The sequence below is a fragment of the Aptenodytes patagonicus genome, chromosome 3, assembly GCF_965638725.1.
Source record: "Aptenodytes patagonicus chromosome 3, bAptPat1.pri.cur, whole genome shotgun sequence".
Taxonomy (NCBI): domain Eukaryota; kingdom Metazoa; phylum Chordata; class Aves; order Sphenisciformes; family Spheniscidae; genus Aptenodytes; species Aptenodytes patagonicus.
Genome location: NC_134951.1, coordinates 123,954,895 through 123,978,941, shown reverse-complemented (window position 1 = coordinate 123,978,941; position 24,047 = coordinate 123,954,895). Strand labels below are relative to the sequence as shown.

The 24,047-nt window shown below is 41.3% G+C and overlaps 1 protein-coding gene and 1 non-coding gene across 6 annotated transcripts in view; both read left to right on the top strand.

Moving 5' to 3' along the window:
* Positions 1-24,047, top strand: part of MACROD2 (mono-ADP ribosylhydrolase 2) — a 913,271-nt gene that overhangs the window by 391,274 nt on the left and 497,950 nt on the right. The gene's annotated exons all lie outside the window — the stretch shown is intronic.
* LOC143159138 (U2 spliceosomal RNA) lies at positions 19,351-19,540 on the top strand. Its single transcript, XR_012995129.1, has one exon. It is a non-coding gene; the product is annotated as a U2 spliceosomal RNA (small nuclear RNA).

Sequence of the window (24,047 nt, the reverse complement as noted above, 5' to 3'; positions counted from 1 at the left end):
GGAGTTAGACTGGAAAATGCTGCATGAAAAGCCAGCATTTTGAAAAGCAGGGTGTATTGAGTGGATTTTTTGAAACTACTGAAATATTTTGGGCAGCCTTCTTTCACAACCACCTCTTGTAATGTATCAGTTCCCAAAGAAATGACACAGTGCATCTTCAGCCATTACCGAATGAGGAGTGATTGTGTGCAGATTGGAAAGGCGTTGATGAAGGTGCATACCGAGGGCCCGGTCTGAGGAAAGGCAATTCAACAGTTTCCCTTTAGTAGCTTAGGCCCTACGAGAGGATGTCCTTCACGACTAAGGTAGCAATGAGGTGTCTGTGAATAGTCACATTTCTTACACGTTTTTTACTCTGCTGGTGCAGCTGTCTTTTGTTTTCTGTGCAGTCGTCTTATCCCTGATTTTCACCATGTTCAAAGCTTCTTCCTCTGTCCCTGCCTTCGTGTAACTGAAGTGATGTGTTTCTTTTTCTTTCATTCTAGAGTTGCTGTTTTTGGAAAAGGGAAAGAGAGATGGGAGTGGGAAGGAGGTTAGTTGTTTTGGTACCTGGGGGTTTTTTGGGTGTGGGTTTTTTGGCCAGGGTTTGTTTTTTTCTTTTCTTTCTTTTTTCATAATCCTCATTTTCTTGGAACCGGAGTCTGTAGTTTTGGGAACTGTGGAAAAAGATACATTTGCTTTAATCTTTCTGTTGTATGTTTGGCTTTCCATGCCAAATTTCTCTAGAGACCTCTCATGACTAGCACCAGTCGCACATTGGTGATCTTCTTGCACGTCCTTTTGTAGTTATGCTGCTGCTGTGTGTAATAAACCGTCCCTCTCTCTCCATCTCCGTGCTGTGCTTTTCCTTTCTCCTTTTCTACCAACTTCACTTGTGATTTCTTTAGCTGACATATGAATGCTCAGAATTTCAAATCAGCCCACAGCTGCAATTAGCCATTTGTCAAGGTGTGCATGAATCAACCGGCCTCCTCGCTGCAGTTAAGTCCTTCAGTTGGTCTGCTGACACACCACAAAATTATCCTCTTAGCTCAATGAATGAGAAAAGTCCCATAGCAATAGAAGCCCGTCTGGGTAATATATGAAAACCCATTTTGTGCATTGACCTCCCCCCTCCCCAATGTAGAGTTGTTTTTCCCTTTCATCTTAGTGTTTCTAAAGGCAATAAAAGCTTTGTCCACCAGCAGTTATAAATTTCTGGTGTGCCACACCCCCAATTCAGTGCTATTATGCTTAGGCTTGTACGGCTGGAACCCCACAAGGCATTTTCAAGTATCTTCTCCATCCAACTCAAGCAGTTCTCATCACTCCAGAAATGTCTTTCTTTAGCTTATAGGACAGAAGAACGAGCTCCCTTCAGAGCTTAATATACCTCTGCTTCACACAGAAGCTGACGGGGTGCTGAGGTAATGTAATGAGAGCAACAAGCAATCCAAGTTGGAAGCAAAATACATTTTCTCTGTGATGTGCTCAACCTTTTCTGCCCTGGGGCTTAAAACCTGAAACCTACTCTTTAATTTAGCGTTCTCTGCCTGTACACTGAAATGCCGCTAATGATTTGAGAGAGTTAACAAGAGGGTAGCAAAAATGATATGTCAGATATGTCTGAAACCATAAAAACTCTAGAGGCACGACAATTTGACTCATGTCAATGGATTTTGAAAATATAATTTTCCGTCTACTGGAGGCCAGGGAAGAGAACATACTGAGTTCATTTGTGTTGCAGTATTTTTACAAACTCCTTATTAAATCAAACTTGAAGTTCATTCTAACAACAGTTAGCGTGCTAGTACCCTCATTTCTTCAGAATGGCAAAATAGAATCATTTTCAAATTTAAAAATAGTCTTAAAAATCTAGATCACTTCAAAGCAGAGACATATTGGGAGGGGGAGAGGGGGTTTCTTTCTTCCCCCCCCCCCTCCACCCCCCCTGTAGAAGCAGTGCTCCTGGGGAAAAGGCTGGGATTTGTGATTCACTAGCTTAATTAGTCTTACGAATGTGTCATGTGTGTCAGTTCTTCTGGGGTTTTTTTTTTTCCCTTTTTCTTTTTTTTCCATGAGCTTCTACTGGGCAAGCTTGCTGTGCGTCATGAGTGCAAGGGCACGTGTTCCAAGGAGATGAATATCCGCTTCCAGAAACAATGCAATTTCTCATGATTTGTGATTCATGGAGGTGGCTATTTACACCATCTAAAAATGTTGAATAGGGCATCTATTATTTAATCTGTCTAATTTCTTTTTAATGCTGTAAAGAAGTTCATTCATTCAGTAAGATAGTTGCTTTTCATGACACTTTAACATCTGTTTCTGAATGATATCTTCAGCTCTGTGGTGAAACTTAAATCTACTTTGGAGTTGGAAGCTAATGCATGTTAGTGATGGCATACGATGCAATTTTAAGCTGTTTGTGTGTATTTAAAATAAAATTGATTTACAGTAGTTTCTTTCCCAGGGAAGTAAACTAATTCTTAATGATCCAAATGCATTTAAAACTGGTTCATAAAATCCTCAATATCACAAAACTCAGAAATCTTTCGAAGCCAGTTTACTCCAGCACTAATGTCATGGCTAAAAGAGCACGCTTTCCTGACAACTGACTGTTTGGTCGGCTTGTTTTTCCTTGGTGTTGTCTTTACTTAGCTCATAAAATGAGACAGAAAAATACATTACTGCAATATATCCTTTTGGTGCAAGTCAGCTGGAGATGCAGTTGGGAAGATGTACTCCTCAGAAAACCGGTGTGTTTCTTAACAGAAGGCTGCAGCTAAAAGCAACCCCCCAAACTAACCTGTACGCAACCATCTGCCACATGGGTATTTGGGGTGTGCAGCCAACTGCCCTAATAGTGTTTCGCCCCTAACCAGTCCCTGGCTGGCTTCTAGCAGTACGGGCTCAGCTCAGGAACCAGTCCTGAACTTTGTCCTCATCAGAAAAGTAAATTTTTATTTATTTATTTATTTTAAGACACGTAGTCTTGCAGGCTACTCCCATCTCTTCGTGGGGCTTATATTCTGCTGGTCATCACATCTATTCCCTGTCTTCTTCCAGTTAGGCTGAGAGCCTTTTCAGATGCAGCAAAGCCTCCATTTTTTTGGAGCGGGAAGAAGAAAGGACGATAATGAAAAGCCAGTTAATCACGCAAGCGATGCTCGAGGAAAGCTTTTCTAAGCTTTTCTCCTGCACTGGCTGGCGGGCTATCGTTATTGCAGATTCCAGTTTTGGAGGGGATATTGCGAAGGTACGAACACAGGACGCTCAGCACGATGGACGATGCTTTGGGAGCACCAGCTTGCCTGGTACCTGCCCAAGTGGTTAATTTGGACCTGCAGCTGGGGTTGAATCCGTGTTAAATTGTGACCAGCAGTTTACGGATTCACAATGTGATGTAAATGTCGTCAAATGTCGTATTAGATCACGTCGTCAAGGCAAAGTGAAAAGTGTATCGGTGCTATCTGATTAACAGCACCGTAAATTGAATGTTAAGTCTACACAAAATTTGCTTTGGTCCCTAATTTTGAGCATACCTTTATTATTTTTAACAGATTGAAGCTGACAGGAGAGATTTGTGTAAGAAGATTTTACAGAACTCTAATGAGAATCCGAGTCCTTTGTCAGCACCCGACAAAATCCTAAATCATTCACAGCATTTAAGATGGTGTTAATGTTATCCAAGATTATTTACAGAATATTTTGAAATGGCTAAATGTTTCTTCATAGTGTGTTGGAGACGTTCGTGGGCTTACAGAGTCTTGCCGACTGTGTCAACATACCCGAGCCCATCAGCCTTCGCTGTTACAGATGTGCTGGGCGCACTGTCACCACAGTACAAATATTCATAAACGAAGCAAAATGGCAGACTTCAAAACTTGTGTGTAGGTGCTGTCACCGGCTGGAAACAGCTTTGATTCTGGAGAATTTGAATTTCACTTTTTGTCAGTTAAGAAGCTTTTAATCACCGATTCTGGTATTGAGAAGTAAAAGCAACCCCGGCACCGCTCCTTTCCGTAACCTGGCTGTGAGGGAAGCACTGAGCGGGCCCCCTTAGCCCCCATCAGCGTCCCCGCGGCGGGTGCCGGGGTCCCCCCGGGGCAGTCTCGCCCGTGCCGCTCCGTCTCCTCGCCCGGCGCCTCCCCGTGGCGCCGAGCACTCGCGAACGCTCCCGTCAGCGGCCCGTTGCTGCCACAAAGACGGCGGGTCGGGCTGCTCAGCCCTGCCCGGCCGCTCCTCAAGCCCCCTCCGTCCCCGCTCGGGGCGGCTGCGCAGCTTCCCCTCGGAGCGCGTCCCGCCCCCGCTGTGGCGCTGGCGGAGGGTACGGCCGTTGCGCAGCGGCGCCCAAGCTCCGCTCCTGTCGGGTGTCGGCGCGCGGCGGGGCTGGTTTGTCCGTTGGGGATCCGGCTGCGGCCGCCCCTCACCTCCTCCCGCCGGGGACACCCCCCCCCCCCCCCCCCCCCGCCGCCGCAGCCCAGCCCTGCCAGGCACCCCCAAAACGGCGTGGGTGCTGCACGGAGTCGTGGAGGTAGCGGCTCTGGGAGCCCCTAACACAGCAAATACTCCTTGAAGTGTCAAACCAGCGTAGCGAGTCTCAGTAACCTGGCACGAGCTGGGGTGGGCTGTGGTGAGCGTGGAGTCGAGCGCTGTATGCTGTGCTCGGGCTGTGCTGAGAAATGGCAGGAGGACAGATGAAGGAAGCCGGATGAGAGCTTTCTAAACCCAAAAAGCGAAAGCAGAAACCCTCGAGGTTCTCTCCACGTTGCCTCCTCCCACCTGGCCCCACGCGCCTGCTGCCTGTGGTGTCGCGGCTGCTCTAGGAAGAGCTCTCACGCTGCCAGTGGCGGGTTAGCCAGCCTCAACGGACCCGTAAGTTGGGTCTTGTGCAAAAAGAAGCGCATCAGATGTTTCTCTCGGTAAAAGGCAGCAGCAGCTAGGTGTAGTTTGAGGTATTTGTATTGATGGCCATTCCTGCAGATACCTGCTCTTCTCCCAGCAATTACTGAGGCGCAGTAACCAGGCCTAGCTTGGTTAACTCCTGCTCATGTCTGTGGGGATAATTGCAATGTGCTGTGTGTAGCTGTGGGCAAATGTAAACTTTTGCAATGGCAAGAAATACTGCATGGAGTATTTAATCCTTATTGCATATGTAGCCTGTTTTCAATATCTTTTTCAAGGCCTTTTCTGGTTTTTTTGAGCATATGGGCACTGCTGAAATAATATATTAAGAAGGAAACAGGATTTTCCTGCTGCCTCAGTAGTAGGCTTCAGTTTCTGGGGTTGGTAGACTTGTATAAAATTTATCTTATCAGTGTCTCATGATCTGGTGACTATTTAGTAATGACGGTCACCCACACAATGTGCCGGGACACCATGCTGTTTGGTAATGAGAACTCCTGGAGTTCTGTGAAGGCACCAATTAATCATCATAGTACCAATTAAAAAGGCCATTAGAAATACTGTCCGTAGCCATCAATCCTGCATAGGTATTCTTTCCCAAAGAGGTGCACTCAGATTTGCACACATATGCGTACTTCTTTTTCCGGGTCAATATGACCTGGCAGAGCGAGTGGGCAAAATATGTTGGCAGCAGCAATGAATTTATTTTCTGTCTTGCATCATATTATAATTAGATCCCAAATTTATTCCAATCTGGTAAATCTTAAATCAGGTTTTGTTTTTGTATGTGGGACATAGATTTCTTCATGTGGCACGGTTACACTCAAGCTCTCATTGGAGTTGCACTGCAGTGTTACAAGGGTATGATTTTAAGGCCAACATTCATTAAACCCTTTCAGAACACGGACTTTATTCTCCCACAGTTCCTGGTGGGAAGCTGTGTGCCAGTTTGGGTCTCCAAGCACTCCAGTAATATAAATAATTGTGGGTGGAGCAGGTAGCATTTTTACCTTACATTGTTTATTACTTTTCATTTTGAATTCTTTTTGTCAGCTGCTCATAAGTTCTTCATATTTCACTTGGTTGAATTGAGACATTTTTATACCCATTGTGTGCCCTGGAACGTTATTTCCCCAAAAAGTCCATTTGAAAACAATTATAACATTTATGAGACCAAGAGTAAAGTAGAATGCTGTTTTGTCCATATTAAAACAAAAAAAAAAAGTTTTTTTATTAGGAAGCAGAGGTCATGCTTTGAGCAAGGGTTTGAAAATTCTTAAGGGGTTATGTTTTTTGTTTTTTCTTGTGAAACATCTGCCTAAGTTGTTCAAAGTTACAAGGCACTGAAAACCCCTGTTGTCCCATGCTCAGCAGAGGTGTTAATGTTTTAGCTGTGTGCTGCAAGAGGAATGGAGCTGGATGGGACAGATCTGTAATAAGTGCAGCACCTTAAGAATCTGGAGTTAACTCAGGATTTTTCTCTGCTGTTAGCAAATACTTTATGAAACACAGTAGGAGATATGTACGTTATCGTCCTGTTATCACAGAAGATAATCTGCTACCTCTGTCTTTTACTTCAATTGCTTAGGTACCAGATTTTTGATAAATGGATCTTTGGAATTGATATGCCTGTCGGCATCAACATGCTGCTGCATAATGGGATATCAGTTTGGCTTTGCAGTTTATGTTTAAACAAACCAATTTCAATCTCTTTTTCCCAGCCTCCAAACCCCAGAAATTACATGCAGAGGCTATGCATTAAAAGAAGGTCAGAGAGTTAAAATCACTTGTGCAATTTTGCTTAAGTCTTCTTTGTACATGAATATCGTAATTCAGTTTTTAATGATGTGATCATAGAGCCCAAAAGATTTTTTGATTGCAGAAGAAGATGACACAGCTCTAGGAATCAGGCTTATGTGGTGAAAGAGCCCCCTGTCTCATTTTGTTGCCAAAATCATGAGGTGGGAGTCTTGTGAAGGAGAAGAGACCAGCCCATTACTTGTCTTGTTGCATGGCCACCATCGTTGTCCCCTCTGTGGAGGACCTGGCATCATCGCATCAAGCAGACAGCACCTGCCAATGTCCCCATTCTTGGAACGAAGAGACAGAGGCCTGGGCAACTACAGTTCTTACAGCTGCCACTGAAATCAGGGGAGCGACGCTCTGAACCCCATAAAATGCTAAAAAGTGCTGAATACCCTTGGTGGGTGGACCTGCTGGCTTTTTACATAGGCGAGCAAGGATCTTGGAGTCAAATTGACTTTCATCTTCCTATGCCCTCATACCCCAGCTTTTATGCAGGATAGGATAAAATGCCTTTGTCAGATGGGAGTAGGAAAGTTTGCAAATAGCAAATAGCCTTTTTTTTAATTTTAAGTAGTCACATGCTAGCATGCTGAGCCATGAAAACCTGTTTTGGCACCATGGACCTCTGTAAGGCCTTTGACAGGGTCCCCCACAACATCCTTCTCTCTAAACTGGAGAGGTATGGATTTGATGGGTGGACTGTCCGGTGGGTGAGGAATTGGTTAGATGGTTGCATCCAGAGGGTAGTGGTCAACGGCTCAATGTCCAGATGGAGATTGGTGATGAGGGGCATCCCACAGGGGTCCGGATTGGGACCGGTACTGTTTGATATCTTCATCAATGACATAGACAGTGGGATTGAGTGCACCCTCAGCAAGTTTGCAGATGACACCAAGCTGAGTGGTGCGGTCGACACGCCAGAGGGACGGGATGCCATCCAGAGGGACCTGGACAAGCTCGAGAAGCGGGCCCATGTGAACCTCATAAGATTCAACAAGGCCAAGTGCAAGGTCCTGCACCTGGGTCGGGGCAACCCCCGGTATCAAGACAGGCTGGGGGATGAAGGGACTGAGAGCAGCCCTGCCGAGAAGGACTTGGGGGTACTGGTGGATGAAAAGCTGGACATGAGCCAGCAATGGGCGCTCGCAGCCCAGAAGGCCAATCGTATCCTGGGCTGCATCAGAAGAAGCGTGGCCAGCAGGTCGAGGGAGGGGATTCTGCCCCTCGGCTCTGCTCTGGTGAGACCCCACCTGGAGTACTGCCTCCAGCTCTGGAGCCCTCAGCACAGGAAAGACACGGACCTGTTGGAGCGGGTCCAGAAGAGGGCCACGAAAATGATCAGGGGGATGGAACACCTCTCCTGTGAAGAAAGGCTGAGAGAGTTGGGGTTGTTCAGCCTAGAGAAGAGAAGGCTTCGGGGAGACCTTTCTGCAGCCTATCAGTACTTAAAGGGGGCTTATAAGAAAGATGGTGGCAAACTTTTTAGCAGGGCCTGTTGCAACAGGACAAGGGGTAATGGTTTTAAACCAAAAGAGGGTAGATTTAGACTAGATATAAGGAAGAAATTTTTTATGCTGAGGGTGGTGAAGCACTGGCACAGGTTGCCCAGAGAGGTGGTGGATGCCCCATCCCTGGAAACATTCAAGGTGAGGTTGGACAGGGCTCTGAGCGACCTGATCTAGTTGAAGATGTCCCTGCCCACGGCAGGGGGGTTGGACTAGATGACCTTTAGAGGTCCCTTCCAACCCAAACTATTCTATGATTCTATGATTCTGTTCTGCAAAACTAGGAGGATACTAAGAATTTTGCATTCAGAGCAAATTCCAGAGGGTGTTACAAGACAGCCAGAAATGACAATAAGGCCAATTATTAACTAGCTTCCTTTCATTCAGTGGGAGCCCATGTTTTTATCATTTGTATTGGGGCAGAGGAAAAATGCATTTGTTAACAAATGTTGGGAGTTTAAAAGGGTGACATTTTAAATGACAGTCTTTGTAATAATGAAGGAACGTAAGGCTTGTATCTGTTAAAAGCAAATTTAAAAATGAAGCCTTTTTCCTGCCCTTCAACTTAAAATCTTACGATTATTTTAAATCCCAAAATGTGGCTTCATTGTTCATTTCCTTCTTACCAGAATGTACAATAACAGGAGCTTGAGGTTTTAAAAAAAACTAATCCTTTTTCATTATAACTTCTGGTAGTGTTTTAATTAAAGGTATTAGGAGAACTGTCATGTGCGACACATTTTAAAATTCTTTTACAGTGTGCTAGGAATATCTAAGAAAGGGATTATGCGCATAACTTGTTCACTTGCAGTGAAGTAGACTGGATTTTGTTATTCTTGACTGTTTATCACCTGCAACCTGATCATGTGTTTTTACGTGGCTGAGAGGAAGACTGTCTTTCTGTGTGTTCTTTGTAGTTCATAATCTATTGAACAAATTGAGACTGTTTTTAGCAAAGTTCAGTGTTGTTTCTTCATACTGAAAGAAACCTCATTAAAGAAAGCTACATACCGTTTTGACACACAGTTAAAGAAAGGACCAAGAAAATTATGTATCTGGTTTTGTGAGCGGCTTTCATTCCTTCCTGGTTTTGCCCCACCACCTTTCCCCACCTCCCTCCCAAATATGCCCTCATAGCGTGTTTCAGCCTGTATTTTATGTGCCACCTTCAATGAAGGAATTTGAAGGTTCGCTCTGACGGGCCGTGCTGTTCTTATGGAATCATATGGTGTTATCTGCCTGGCTTCCTGGGCTCATGCTGTGCTGCCTGAGCAGCAAGGTGCTACCCTTCAGCAAATTCCATGAACTTAAAAGGGTAATCCAACAGAATTCTTTGCAAGCTTCCTCTGATCTGGTGATTGACGTTTTATGCCAGTATTATTCCTTTTGTGTTTTTCCTCAAAGAGTTTGCATTATGTCACTACCCTGTAAAACCAAGTCTAAAGTATGTTACGGCAATGACGATGAGCAATATAGAGTGATGTACGAAAATTGCAGTGCTTGCTGTTTAGAGTGAATGGTTTTGGGTTTTAACCTCCAACATTTTGAATGAGAAGAGGATGGAGGAATGAACTGGGGAGGTCGTCCCCAGGAGTTGTCATGTAACATGTACTTGTATAAATTTTGAAAAGTGTAAAGTGTAAGGTTTTAGAGGGATGTTCTAAAGGTAGAATGGTGTTTCCACCCACTCCTCAGCCTCTGTGTAAGACAGGAGTGTCACTGCTTTTAACAGCTGTCAGTGCAGCTGACCTGGTTTGAATGGAAAGATCTTGTTGATTGATGTTTAAACAAAATGTTAATTTGTTTACGTGCCATGTGGTCCCAGTGGACTTGTTTAGATCACCAGATGCCTTGAAAAGCCAAAGTCTTTGGCCGTTATAAGGAATTTGTGCAGTTTTCCTGTTTATCCTTTGTAGTATCATCATTCTCCAGGAGATCTGATTCAGGTCTTTTTACTTCTGTGTTCAGTTAAAAAAAAAAAAGTTAAACAGGTGTCTAAATTCAGCTGAAGTTACTGCATATAAACACATAAAACCAATTTATTAGGTGAAGCAGGTTACTGTTCAGAGAGACAAGTGTTCCCCTGAAATAATAGCATATGCTAGCTTCTCTGCTTGGACAAGAGGAAGAGTTGTGTGGTTTTGCTACTGTTGTGCTCTTTTTGAACAGTTAGTAAATAATGTCAGTTAACTTTTTTTTTTTTTGAGTTGTTTAGCTGACAGCTGATTGACCAGCCATTCTGAAAACAGATGGGAAAATCTCTTCAGGTGTCCCTTTTTTTCTTTTTCTTCTTCTTTTAAGTCCTCGGGATCTCGCCTAATTACAAGGTGTTTAGAGTGCCTGTGGCATAATTCCTTTTACCCAAACAAGAAACATTCATTCAGGAATCTGGGTGTTCCTCACATGTTTTCCCCAGATGAATGGATCTCAAGTTTAGTTAGCAATAATACAATAAATCTAAATTTATATTGCTATGAATATATGAAAGGGAGCATAAAATAAGTTCATACTTCTTCCCATCTGTGCTTGGTACAAGCATTGATATAAGAAAAATTAGGTCCCAGTGTTTCATCAAAACCAAAATTTTGTCATTTGTTATTACACAAAAGCAAAGTGTTTATCTTACAAGTATTTGAAGGTTTATGGAGTCCATGTGAAGAAATTTGTGCCCATTAATGCACATTATTAATGAATGCCTCTGGTTCATTTGGGATTTTTGTATATAGGAAACGATATTAAGAGACTTGTGCGTATGAATTTTTCTAAAGTGTCTGCAACAGTATTTACTTATGTGTAAATGTCCTGTGGAGGTTTTGCAATACCAACATTTCAGCAGAAAGCCCAAGGTGAAATTTTATAGAGTGTACTTCGGGTGTCTCAACTGATTATAGCATTAAATAACTAGAACATAATGTAAATAATAGAATTATTTGAAAAGTTACTACAGATAGATTTTTTTGGTAATTTTTATTTGGTGAGATATAAAATGATGCAGTATGTGAGCTAACGTTGTCACTGTGCTTAGCTGTGTTGGTTCTGCTGCACGGCCTAATTGATGCAGGAACAGAAGATACAGATGCCTCCTTTTCAAAGTACCTCAGTTACGTGGTTTCACTCTCCTAGAGAATGTGCGTGTGTGTTTGCGTAGCCACAGGCACACTCCTTTTCTCAGACATCTCAAAAGATGAAACTGGAATACTGGTAATTTTTGATTACATGGCCATTGTAATCTCTCAGTTATTAGCAATTTGGCACCCATCAAGAGCAGCTTTTGCAGCACTTTAGGTCATTGAGTGAACTGAAACTCTTGGCTTGACAGAAGATTTCAGAGAAGCCCAGAGAGCCATGTGGGAACTGGTTTAAAATCCCAGATAACTGGAAGAAATGACCCCCCTAGGTGTCCAGGGTCCCTATAGTGAATTTAAGCACACTTTTCGTTTCCTTGTCAATGAGATGAAAATGGAGCCGTTTCCCTGAGAAAGTGGAAGAAAGCGGCCTCACAGTGGAATAGCATTTTGCAAGAGAGGTCGGTGAGGTGCCGCAGGAAGCGGGAGAGCACACTGGTGTCTGTCACCTTCCTCCCCTCCACAGCTGCACATTAAATGTAGGCTGCTGTTGATGGAGGGGTAGGCAGGTTTTAAAAAGAAACGAGTGGGGAGAGCAAATAGCTCTCACTCAGTTTATTCCCTTTATTCCTTCTGCGAAACCAAGGGAAGCCTCTGATACTTTACTCCTGGCAAAAAAGTTTGTCCGGTTTTTACTGCCTCGTGCGCTTTCTTTTGATATGTTGGGCAAAGCGAACAAGCGTAAAATTGAAGCAGGGACAGAAGAGGGGAGGAGAAAAGGAAGGACCAGTCCTAGAGAGCGAGTTATACACTGCTAGCCCTTAAAGCCTAGGAACAAACTGTTTAAAATTGCTGAGTATGAAGCAAACATCGCCTGGCTCAGCTTTCCAGCATGACAGCAATAAACACGTGACCAATAATTCAACCCGACAGAGGTGGTGTTCAAGAATACAAATACCACGAATGCTCTGTTCTGCTTATGCACCTAAAATGCAATACGTAAGCCTGGACTTCCCTGACAGCGCGCTGTCTCTCCCGTCCTCTCATTGATGAGCGTCTTCCATGTGAAAGCGCAGCCTTTCTGATCCCATTAGAGAAGAGAGGCTCTGTCTCTGCGGTCTTTTTTGCAACCTGTGCACTCTGTGAACCACGCTGTGCGTGGGGGATTTGTTAAGAGATGCATTGGGACCTAACATGTCACAGGCAGACTTGTTACGGATTAAACCCCGTTGACAGAAAGGATTAGCTGCAACCAAGAGATAAAAACAAGAAGTCATATTTTTAAGGAAGATCGTGGTGCAAAATTTTGGTTATTTATTGGGCAAGAAGATAGTCAGGGCTTTGTGTTATGAGAGATTCTGTACCCTAGGAAACTGGCAGCGAATTCAGTCTGGTGCTGCCAAACTGTACTTCAGAATCTGAGGTTTCATATGACAAAGGGGAAAAAAAGCAAAACAAACAGAAAACCCTCTATACCCTGCAGCTGCAGAGAAAATACTCAGAAACTCACTGTGACCAGAGTTGTGTCCTTGTCTTGAGTCAGCAATCAGCTTGAAGCAATACCTTTGAGAAGAGCGAACTGTGCTGGTCATTTCAATGCATGTGAGCTATGAAGGCTGACATGTTTACACAGCAGCTAGCTCATTTCTGTGCTTTTTTTGCAAAAACCTCAATGTAATGCATGCTGTTTGAGAACGTATTTTCTTGGGACAGAAGAAGAGAACCAGAAGGAAGGTTTATTATTTTTCATGTAAATTAGAATTAAACTTCCCTTTCTCTTTTCTTCTCCTGCCACTCCCCCCCCCCAAAAAAAAAAAAAAAGCAAGCAACTTCAAATTGTGGAGAACCAGAGAAACAAGGGATATTTTCTTTGCCCACCGGAAAAAGCTTTAGTCATATCCGGACTCTTGAAAAAATCAAAACAAAACCCCCTTCTTCCCACTAACTCCTACATTCTCCTTAGTGCCATATGCCCCAACTTAAAATTATCCAGCTTTTAATACATTCCATTTCTGCTCTGACAGCTATACAATGTACAACAGTTGCACAGAGTCAGAAGGCAAATGTGTGAAGCACAAAGAATAAAGAATTTGGTGACAGTTTAAAACAAATGTAGTGAATATGGAAGTAAATAACATAAGTAAGACTGGATACTGATGGTATTTTTTCATTTCTGTATGTCTCTCTAAACCTCCTGTCTCGAATGTACCTACACGGTGCTGTGAATTTCCCTTTTGGCGTCAGCTCCACTGAATTTACATTTAGCAGGCTGCACAATACAGGGGATCTTGTACCTAGTGCTCATGACCACCCTGAGGAACCTGTTAATCAGTGGAACAATTGTATGGTTATATGGCTCGCATCATGTTTGAGCATTGGAGCTCAACATTAGAAAAGCACTGTAATTGCTAATAATTAGTACCGGGTAAGCCTCACAAGGTTTACTTAAGAGTCCCCCTTGTGTCAGATTCATATCCAAAGCATATCTGAAGTATCTGAACCGTTTAAGGATCTGGGAGGTAATACTTTGTCATTGTGTAAGGCAGAAGACCCGTGTATGAAAGGGCAAGGGGACTGTGAAATAATTACTGGCTCTGCATTTAATTTGAGTCAATGAAAATGCCAGAATGATTGAAGTGTTTATGCTGAAGATCAAGGAGTTAGATTGGAATAGGGTAATCAAAACCAGGGACATCTTTCTTCAGTTTTTTAATATTTCTTAGGGAGGAGATAATGGAGGACTGTGAGAGTATGGCAAGGGAGCGTTGGAAGGAAAATCAGGATCAGAGGTCACACCTGTGTGAAGTGATGGTTTGAAAATGACAAGTAAAAATAGAAATATGCTTCACTTGACGGTGATGAATGGGTTCCTTGACCTGAGGAGGAAGACTAGAGGTGGCTTTGCACTGTGGAGATGGTAATTTGATAGTGGCAGTTACAGGTGAAAAAGTTTGCTGTTAAAAATACAGTGGAAAAAATGACTGGTCTTAATTATGTATGGGTACTTGTGCCCCTGGGCCTCGATTGCTGGGGTAGCTGTGCTTTTCTGCAGCGATGGCTTGTGACACTTTCAGTTTGCCATTTTTCCATACTCCCATCCATATTTTCTCCAGCTGTTCCCAGTATGCCTTTTACCTTGTGTTTGTCTATGCTTCACTTACCTTCAGTGCTGGAGTATTCTGCACCACTCACCTGCCTCTTTCCTCTGGCACCACAAAACTGTTCAACTGGCCTTGTAAAGTTGGTAAACTCATGAGCAAGACTCAGAGAGTCAGTATTGCTATACCTGGGACTGTACATATAGTTTCCACGATGTGGGAGGTGGCATCAGTCATATCTTGCTTACACATCTCTTGTACCCAAGGGCAGGGAAACATTTGCCAATGGCCTATAACTTTGCCTCTCTGCAAGCAATAAATGCCAGGAGTCTTGTGAGCTTTTTACATACTAAGACAAAAAGCACGTTATGGGCTGCTGGCTGCTTCTGTTCAAACATGAAGCATGGATTTTGAGGTTAGGAGAAGTCTGTTTGCTTGTCGTGATTTAACCCATATAACCCCAGCCAGCAACTAAGCCCCACACAGCCGCTCGCTCACTCCCCCCCCCGGTGGGATGGGGGAGAGAATCGGAAGAGTAAAAGTGAGAAAACTCGTGGGTTGAGATAAAGACAGTTCAATAGGTAAAGCAAAAGCCGCGCACGCAAGCAAAGCAAAACAAGGAATTCATTCACTCCTTCCCATTGGCAGGCAGGTGTTCAGCCATCTCCAGGAAAGCAGGGCTCCGTCACGCATAACGGTGACTTGGGAAGACAAACGCCATCACTCCGAACGTCCCCCCCTTCCTTCTTCTTCCCCCAGCTTTATATGCTGAGCATGACGTCACATGGTGTGGAATATCCCTTTGGTCAGTTGGGGTCAGCTGTCCTGGCTGTGCCCCTTCCCAGCTTCTTGTGCACCTCCTCGCTGGCAGGGCATGAGAAGCTGAAAAGTCTTTGACACTGCTTAGCAACAACTAAAACATCGGTGTGTTATCACATTATTCTCATGCTAAATCCAAAACACAGCACTATGCCAGCTACTGGGAAGAAAATTAACTCTTATCTCAGCCGAAACCAGGACATTGCTTAAAAGAGGTTCTGATTGAGATAAATTATGAAAATGTCAATAAATACCACATTTTAAAAGGTAATAAACTGACTATTAATGTTGAAGGCAGAGCTCCAGGCAAACATTAGCAGCAGCCTGAACCACCTACCTTCATGTACCTTCTTCCTCCAGAGCACTCAGCATGAGGAGCCGAAGCAGCCCTGAACCCCAGGAGGGAGTTCTTAAAGGCCCAAATAGTCAAAAATGCTTCACAGACGCCATGCTTATGGATTTTGTTCCTTTGTTTGTGGGTTTCAGTCATAACTAGCCATGCAAGTGCCTTATGCGCATGTGACATCAATCCATTTCTCGGCTAAAAATACCTAGTACGTTGCAGTTTAGTATGCAATTAATCATATATCTGGGCACCGTGATGCCAAGTTTTATTTTGCTTTGAAATGCTGTGTATGGAAAATTGGAAAAAATAAATAGTGAAATACCGTGTTTAGCATAGTTCTCTTCTTTTGCAATTCTTTGTGAAAATGTACCAAAGATTTCTTCTAAAGACTTCAGTTAAAAATAAATAATCTTTTCATACGTCAGGTCAGGGTTTAATTGCTTGCCCACCCAGTCAGGAGTTACCTGCTACTTGCCAAGTTCGGATCTGTATGCTATCATAGCACCAGCTTAGAGATTACCAACTCAGAAGACCCATTTGGGGAACACTCGTATCCATAGGTCTCCCCCTTCCCCTTCGCTGGACTTGAAGTCTGATTAGTGTTTAGACATTGCTTTGAGGTAATGATAATGTGCCTTTTAATTAGCATCAATATTTCTAATCCTTTGGGAAATAATAATGTGCTGCTTTTTTACTCCTTGACTGCTGACAGATGGCCACTTATTAAACATCATTAAATTCTGACATCAATCATTTTTGTGCTTTTTAAAATACGTTTGTCATTTAAATTAAATCATAGATATAGGAGGAAGGTTTTTCACACCGGGTTGTTTAGACTTTGATGCAGTGCTGAAACAGCATTTGGTGGAGAGGCCTTGTTTTTTAAGATGTTTTAAGTATAATCTCCGAGGCCTTGCTAACTTGTCATTTCAGTGTACGTGCATATGTTAAAAGGGGCTCTTGTATGGAAGTAGCCCGAATGCTTTTGAGACAAAGCCACTATTTAAACATTTAGAAACTTGAACTTTTGAAAAGCCTGTGCTCATACACAGAAAACATTTCATGCATTTACACAGGAATTCATATTGTATGTGTTTTGTGAATGCCGTGAAAAAGTGAAGATGAATTCCTGTACGTTCTTTGCAGCAATGCTTTATTTGACTTGATGCATTCTTGGCTAGAACCTCTAACTTGTTATTTGTGAAACTTTGTTTAATGGGTCTAATTACGATCTGCCTTGTGTCCTTGCTCATCTTAATAGCAGTATTAATTTGCAGGAAGGGACAAAAATTATCTTGTGGGGTGTCCAAGCAGTGTTTAGGCTTTCTGAATGCTAATTAATTCAGAGCTCAAGTGCTGTACCTGCTGTTTAAATGGCTGGTAGCTTGTATTCATCACCTGAGTGACAGCTGCTCCTAGACTTTTTTACTTTTAAAAAGAGTAGGGAAGATTAACTCCTTCCATGCTGATGGCCGCCATACTGAAGTAGCAATTGTTATGTTCAAAATTCAAATTTGCAAAATTTTGTCTTTAACAGATATTCTCATTTTGGCAGCATATTAGAGAAAGGATTGGTGACAGTATATTGTTAAGAGAAATTGCTAAACATTTCTCCAATACATTCTTAGTTTTTCTGGGCAGAAAAAAAGAAGTCTTTCTGACATTTGATGTCAGAACCAGATCCTCCACGTAAGCTAGAAGAGAAAGAATTAAAATATCGCTAAGTCAGATTTGAACATTTATAGTGAGTGTGGAATCTGAAGAATTTTTCTCTTGGAGTAAAATCCTTTTTTTAATATTTACTGTCAAGGAAAATATTTATTAGTTGCAATTCAATTAAATGTTCACTTAAGGCATTTAAACATCACACAAAGCAGTAAAGAACAGTTCTATATTTTATATGCTGCATTCAAAGATCATTGAGTTGTTATTTGTTAAACTAAACTCCTCTGCACTAGGAACAAATGGTAGTCTTTGGTAATAAAAAAGGGGACTTAAAGGCATGCAGGTAATTTAATTTAATCTGAGAATAAGTATCATCTGGTATAATGCGGATGTTCATATGCAGGTTTGAGAGGATTACGCAGTTTGCCTGAATGATTGAGGAAGTGAGATACTAATATTGGATTACATTCCTTCTTTTTCACAGGGGAACAGATAGCTAAAATATATATGTTAACTCCATCCCTCCATTCCCTCCTGCCCCCAATCCAAACATTTTAATTGTACTGCATTTTCTTTTTGGAGGAAACGTGAGACAAAGCAACAGTTGCCTCATGTCAAAGGGTACTGCTGACCTACTGATACCAAACAAAATTCCACCAAAGCTTCCAGTTAGTATTTTAGGGTAAATTCAAGGTTTTTTTCCTTCTCCTACTTTAAAGACCTATGAAGTCTCGTATGTGATTTGCTATATGAGTATTTCAGAAACACAGATATACAGTAGACATGTCATAATGATAAAATTTTCATTCTCATTTTGCAGGCCCTGTATCTTTAGGGAAACTCAGGGTGACTAATGCCTCTGGGCTTTGATTCTGCTCAATTCGGTTTTTACGCATTCTGATTCAGTAAATCTGATTAAGCACATGTTTAACTTCCAATATTCACCGAAAGTTCTGTTGACTTCAACAGCAAATTAAGCACATGCTTAAATGTTGTTCAGAGCCTTAGGGAAAGGTGATTAAACTAAAGAACAAAGCTATGCTATTAAAATATTTTAACTCATTAAAGTCCAGTAGATTTGCTGATACTGATTCACTGAATACTCTGTATTGAAAGTAAAACAATTACCTTATAGTTGGCTGGCTCTCTTGCGCAGCTTGGAACACCAGCATCAGTGTATTAGCGGGGTATGTCTGCTGTGACAATGCATGTCCTTTTACTTTTGATCTACTGTTCTATTCTTATAAATAACTAGTGATTATAATGAGTAGTTGAAAATATAATGGGAAATAAAAAGTTTTCCAAGCTTGTTTACAGTGTTCTTGAAAATGAAAATTATTTTTAAGAAATTGTTGTGTTGTTCCAAGTTACTCAAACGTCTTTTGTTCTTACTCATTAACTCCAAAAGACATTTTTAGTTTCCACGCACAGGGATGATTTTTTGAAGCTTTAGCAGTATTGTCTTAGTGTTCTTTCTGTGTGGACATTTCTGTGTTAATTTATTGTGGAGTTTGATACAGAGTAATTAAAAATCATGCTTTGGCCAGACTGAGATGTAGTCTTTGAATTAATGTGTAAGATGCTCTAATGAGTCCAGCAAGCATTAAGAAAATGCACTGCAGTATGTACTTCTGTCCTTAGTATGTTGTTTTTAATAAAGTCCCTCAACTTTTTAGAATTTTGTGAAATACTTTCTGTAGGGGAGATGTGTTGCTCCCTAATCCATGGGGAGAAGGTTCTAAAATAACCCCATAATGATTCAGAAACCAGGAGATTGCTTAAGTGTTTCGGGCGGGGGGTCGGAGGGCAGCAGGAGGTTAAGAGGGAAGGTTGTTGGGTTTTTTTTTCTTTTTATTTAGTTTACCATAGAGGAGATAATCAGACCAAGACTGGAATATTTTGGGAGGCTGGACATGGCATCATTAGCTTTCCCAAGTTCCTGTGCCGGAACAGTTACTGTGTGTGCAAAATCATGAGCTCGTTGAAATCCTGGAGTGAGTTATTTGGGGTCTGTAGTCTGTCTGCAGCTTCTTGAAATAAATCTGAGTGATAAAGCTACATAATTGTTGCTACTGCGGTGTTAAAATCTTAAAATGATTCAGTCTCAGTGTGCTCACTGAGTCAGACCAAAAAACCATCGAGTCTGCTGACTCGTGGTGTTTGCTTCTTGACCTTTTGGCAAAGATCAAGTGTAGCATATGTTTTTATCAGTTTAATATCTTTTATGTCCTCAGTTTGAGGATTTTATATTAAATGGGTTTGGGCACTGGGAAATGTACTAGGACCCTACGCCATCCTCTCCATGCATGAAGCCGGCTATTGCTGTGTTTCTAGAATGGTGTGAAAAAAAAAAGAAAAAAAAAGCAACAAGCCCCCTAATGACCATAAATGAGTGCAAGGGCGGGAACAGAGCAAGCATAGATTATGCTTCTCCAAAGTATTCTCTTAATCTCCACCTATTTTCAGCTCAGGAGTTTTCCTGAGCCTCAGTAAAACCCCTGTAAAAATAAAATAAAATAGCACTTCTGACTGCATTTTTTTCTTGGTTTTACTGTCTTCTCAATCCGTATTAATATCCGTTTTGTAATGTCCAGTATTATAACATCAGATTATCACCTTCAGGACTGGGCATTACTTTGTACTTACCGGATACAGTGAGCCTACACTCAGGCTCATCCTTGTTGAAGAGCAAGTTACTGCATCACTGTTGCTGTTTATTTTCACTGACCATTCTTAGAGGTGCTTTTTTTCTGAAAAATGAGATAAAACAGCAATCAGAAGTAACCACAAAATCTAAAAGAGACGAAACATACTGCATCGTGGTGAAATGGTACATGTAGGATTTGATTTGGTTTGATTAAAAACCATTGGAAAGAAATAGATGCGTTCGATATCTTTGAGGAAACACTGCTGTCACAAGTGTTTAAAACGTATTCAGAAATATGCCAAAAACTGTGGAGAAAAACTGCCAAAAACAGACGTTTTTGATTGATTAAATACCAGCTTATGCCATTTTATAAACTGCATGTCCAGAACTGTTCATACATGCCACAATCAGTGGGTGGCTAACAAAAGCTGGTTCTATTTGGCCTGTGACATAGTTACCACTGAGGTCTATGTAATGCAGCAGGTGATGACAAGCATGGTTTATGACATCTTTTGAAACAGAATTAAGCCACTAAATGCCAAGTTGACGGGACAGGGTGAAAACCGGAAGTTGTATTAGAAGCAAAATGCATACAGTTCAGATAGAGGGTGATCAAAATCATTTCTAGATGACATAAGAATTTGACCCTTCAAGAATTTCTTACAAAGTATGAGTTAATACAGAAAGGATGCACCCGTGTCATTGTAAATTAGTGTCTTTGAGTTAAGTCTTGTTACCAAAACACCTTCAGTTTTATTATTTGACCTGCCATGGTTAATGAAAAGAAAGTTAATTTGGAGTGTCATTTTTGAGGGTAGCTTGGTGCGCTACCAAATTAATTGCCATAAAATAAAATAATAGTTTCTACCCCCCCCCCTCCCCAAGCTTCCTGTTCCTTGCATTTTGAATTGGTTGATGATTTCTTAGTCATTATTCATGGCCTCAATATTTAAATTAGGACATGTTAAATAAAGCTGATGTTCTGGAGGAGCGGGAAATTAGGTGTTTGTCAATTGTAACTATTTTAATGTTGCTATTTAATGGAAAATACAATATTTTGATTCTTTAAAATGTCTGTTTAGAATGAAAAAACAGTGTCTACAAAGTAGAAATCCACTGCAGCAAAATACCACCTTATTACTATGCGTGCTACGATGCTTACAGGTTATTGTCAATATACAGTGTCTACTGGCAAGGAAGCTTTTGTTTGTCATGGGAACAAAATGATTGCTCCTCATTTTTCTTGACTGCTGAGTTCTTTAAGCGAAAAGCATTTTGATCCTGGAATAAATATTGATTCTCTCTTTTCTCTCTCTGAGAAAATTAATTTAGTGTGAGTTATATTCACCCAGGTGAGGTAAGGGCAGCTCAGGACCCCACAGGCTACTTAAACCTGTGACACAGGCCGGCATTCAAGAAGTGTCTTCATTACCCCTAGGTCAGCCCATACATGCTAGTTCTTTCGAAGAGTGTCTCCTGGGGCAGAGCAAGGGAGGATTCATGGGCCACTTGTCTATAGCAACAGGACTGCAAGCTTTCTTTTTTCTAGCAAAAAAGTAGTAGAATCTATCTGCCTTCATTCCTGTCCACCTCCCCCACTTCGAGTCATTCTGTATCCTAAAATCAGGTGGTCTAGGTGAAACCAAGGGCACTAATGCGTTGTGCCTTCCAGAGACAGCCTTTGGAGAAACTTAAAAGATCTGCATTTTGCTGTGCTGATTTTTGGCACGCAGAAATCCTTTTCGCAGTGCATTGGGGGAAAAGTATAGAGGTTGGCAATAGCCAAGTCTTACCTTTGTAAATAGGCTGAAAACATGAAAGAGAGAATGCAGAGTGTTGAGATAATGCATGAGAATATGTTTACAAAACTGAGCGTCCATTGCTATGGCCGCTCTTCAGCTGGCAGGGGACGTGCTCATCCTTGGAGAGGGGCTCAGTGGCATATTCTTGATACACAAATTGAAAGAATAGGCAAGAGCAATGGGAAGAGTTGGACAGAGTTTTTTAAAGACTTGCACGCTTAAAACACCTTCTCTTTGCAGCTCTATTAAGAAGACGTTGTGAGAAACATCTGAACCTTTGCAGATGACTATGTGTGCCTGATGCTATCATAGTGTTTGATATCAGTCTGTGTCCATGTGCATCCCTGTCAGATTCAAAGCATAAGCCCGTGTTACTGTAGAAATTATGTCATGCAAGTGCGAAATTTCTGCTGCCCCAACTTAAAAATTAACTTTCATTAGTCAATTAACAATTAGACCAGATTGCTGGGTTCCCTTTAGAGAGTGATACCTATGGTGACTTGATTTTGCCATTATAAAAGCAACAATTAGCATTCTAAGAAATTAGTTTAGTGGAATTTCTTGCAACATGATAAGCGTTGGTATTTGTAAAGTCTGTGTAAGCTTCTGACATGCCGAATCACTGGATATTATTGTGAAACTATTTTTTTGATGTTTATGTGCTGTACATTGGTCTTTGTATTATAGCATTGGCCATTTCCTTAGTAAAATGTTTTGAAGAGATAAAGAAAAATGATAAGGATTGTATATCTCCAGCACAAAGTTAACTGTACATCTCCAGCACGATGTTATCATGCTTTTATTCCAGAGTCTGTTGACTCTTTATTCAGAGTACTGTTGAATTAATGTTGAATTCACGTTTCATTTCATTTTTTGTTTTGACTCCTTATATTATTTTTTTAAAAAAAAACCTCCACCACAATAAAAAACAAAAATGACCTAACGTATAAATATAACTCACTTCTGTGCCTCAGACAGAGCATAATCCTGCCTGAAAACTTTCTGAAAACAATTAGGATTGTTTGAGAAGGTTTTAAGCTAAAATGGGGACTTTCATATGGCCTTTATTATCTCTCCTCAAGGGAATGCATTTTGTTAAAGTGACGATTTATGAGATTCAGTACTAATGTCAAACTTTGTTCTGCTGTGTGAAGTAACGTAATTAAAACACCAAAATAGCAGAACACCAGCAGTGGAACGTGGTTGAACTTGTAGATGTTTCCACATAGGTGATTCAAAATTTGATGGAACAGTGACATGAGTGTTTGAGGCATGTCCATGTGAGATGTAAGAAAAACAAGCCTTAAGCAACTTAGCTATTTCCCTCAGAACCATTTTGTCCAGGGAGGAAGATGCAATATTTATGTGGACTAGCAGCTGGGTAGTTTCAGAATTATTTTTAATTCCCTTATAGTAAGTCTCTGCATGATTAGAGAACAGATACAAATCAGATAAGGTAACAGTTTGTCCCATTTGTGTGAAGTGGTCTTCCAGGATAAAATTACAATTTATTTCCTTCTAAATGCGGTATTCATTTAGGAGTAAATTAATTAAGGCTGAGCTGATAAGTGTCTGCTGTTGTTCTGCAGTCATGACATCGCAAGACACTAGGTACCTACATGCAAAACTCATTCGTACATCAAAAAAATAAATGAAGTGCCTGTGCCTATTGTTTCTAGAGCTGTTACGTGATACTTCAAATAAGTGACTTAATTCCATGTTCAAAATACCCAAAGGTATAATATTTTATTATTGTTATTATTAACGTAGATTGCATTTTTTGACATTAATTGAGATTTCCTCATTTGAGAGCCTTTTCTCATGAGACAGGAAGGTGGTCTCTGCACTGTGCCCTGCCTGGTTTACTACTTTATCCATGCTATGACTTGAACAAATAAAGATGAACATAATGTAAATCAAGCATCCTAAAATGATTCTCAGTGTGGGGTTCCCTCAGTGATCTTCACTGATGGGGAGGACATATTTGGAGGTTTTATCAGTGGGATCATGTTATGAATTGCTTAGTTACTCTGTACATGCTGGAAAACTGGGTGGTTTCCTTGTTTCTCTTTGAGGGGAGATCAAAAATTCATGCAGCAGAAATGTTAAGACTGTCAGTATTTGAAACAGTTAAGACAACCGAGAACTGCACATGAGCTTTCCATTGAGTTGTAGAAGATGGTTGACTTGATGTCTACATGTGTTTACACACAATTGCTTTCTATGCTTATTCCGGTCATCCTGTGTCATTTTCTGTTGAATTATTTTTCCGCCTTAAAATTAAGCTAATTGCAAAATGGTTTCATGTAACAATATTGAATGTAAAGGTATGTGTTTCCACAGAAATGTTATTTTGTATGAATTCTCTGCAATACTATCTCAATGAGGTGGATGGAAAATCAAGTGC